Source organism: Amborella trichopoda, chromosome 3 (genome assembly GCF_054954075.1).
Source record: "Amborella trichopoda isolate Santa Cruz 75 chromosome 3, AtrichopodaSantaCruz75HAP2 v2.0, whole genome shotgun sequence".
In the NCBI taxonomy this organism is placed as follows: domain Eukaryota; kingdom Viridiplantae; phylum Streptophyta; class Magnoliopsida; order Amborellales; family Amborellaceae; genus Amborella; species Amborella trichopoda.
The window spans coordinates 10,186,403-10,188,302 of NC_142338.1; positions in this window are offsets into that span (position 1 = coordinate 10,186,403).

Here is a 1,900-nt window from a genome sequence, read left to right on the forward strand (position 1 = left end):
TGATGATCAATCATGGATATATAATATCTTTTATATATTCATATCATATTAAGCGCATATCTAGCATGTATCATCAAGAACCATGCATATATCTTATCTATTGTTTGTTAAAACATTCATTCAGCGTCCGTCAAAGATTTGGCCTTATAATAATATTTTTAATTTATGGAGCATTCATTAAGATGTACTTAATCTTGTATGTTACTAAAAGTACACCCACCACAGAGATAATTTGTTTTTGTGCTCATGTTCTCTATTATCGGCTGAAGCATAAGTACGACTCTTATCCAACATCTTCTGTATGGACAGATGAATAGACATGTAGTATTTTGCTTGTGTGTTTCTCGTGTTGCAGTAAATAACTCCTCAAGGATAATATAAGTCAATTTATATACAATAATACTATTTACCTTTGATACAAGGAGGTTACAATTACTTGTAACCATTTCATGAGAAATCAAATAGCCTTAGTATGCCACAAAGTTTGAGAAAATTCCTTTTGAAGTTTGAACTTGGTCAATGCAATAAATGCATCTATCCAATTTCACATCCAATGGTCAAGATTAATTGTGACCACCTTGTGTCCAACGTAAATAGTATTATAGAATACTTTTTCCATATAAATCATGTAAATGACTGATTTCTTACATAATGGGATGCTAAGAATTTTTGTACTTGTTTTGTAGTAAGATTAATAAAAGGATAATAAAGTTCAATCTTTTTAAAGGAAAATGTTTTCATAGAGTTGCAGTCCAATGAAAACAAGTAGGGTTGTAGCCATCTACATCGTCCAAGATCATCCATTAATTTGGACGGTTCAGATTGCTTAAGGTCAGCGAAAGGTACTAGGTCACCGGAAGCCCCGATTGCCTCTTTTTCCTTTTGTTTTTTTTCCCATTTCTCTATCTTTCCTCTTTATGAATCCACTTTCAACCTCGCTGTCCAACTTCTGTCTCTAACTCGATGTCGCTCTCAAAGCTTCGCCAACTTCTCTTTCTAACTCGTTGTCTCTCTCAAAGCTTCGCCAAGGTTTATGAGGGTCTCTTGGACTTCTTGTAAGAGAGAAATTTGGTGTGGATCTTGTTAGTAAAAATAGATGGTACATGGATGAGATCAAACCCGAGATTATAGAGGAGGTGTCGTGAGGCCGGAGATCGCAAAGCTCAGATTTCTATCCCTTAATTGTAGAGACAGAAGAACTATATGCATTTTCCTTGTTGTTCACATCCTCTCTCTGGTTTTCCATTTTATAGGGAGAAGAAGGGGTAACCGTTGTATTTTTCCTACAGGTCTCTGAGAAAGTGAATGGTTCCCTGATCTCCAACGGGTGTCTGAGAAAACGAGGGGTTCCCTGATCTCAGGGATATCCAACGTTCATATGGATGTTGGACCATATGACCGTTGGATATATTAGATTCCCACATTGTAGGCTAAGACACGTAAAGCCTCATAGCCATGCGTGTTAACATCTCCCACCTGGCAACGGCCGATGCATACTCACATTTTTTAGTATGACCTTTAAGAAAATATCTTGTCATGATGTTTTTTTTCATGCTTTTGCAGACATGCCTCTCATAACAAATGTTTATTATGAAGATTTCACGCTAATGCGGATTTGTCATTCATGAAAACAGACTGACTTAAACATTTTAAGTCTCATTAAGCCAGTGTGCTTAGACAGTGCTTAGACCTTTTGTTAATGGATCAACGATCATATCTAATGAGAGCAAGTAACTAACAATTACTTCACCTTTCTCAACTACATCCTGAATTTAGTGATATTAGATATTTATATGTCTTCCTTTGGAGCTTTTTACTCCACTTTGAATTAATTTAGTTGCAGCTTGATTATCACAAAATATTTGGATGGGTCCGTCGATTATTTGTAGCTTAAGTCGTC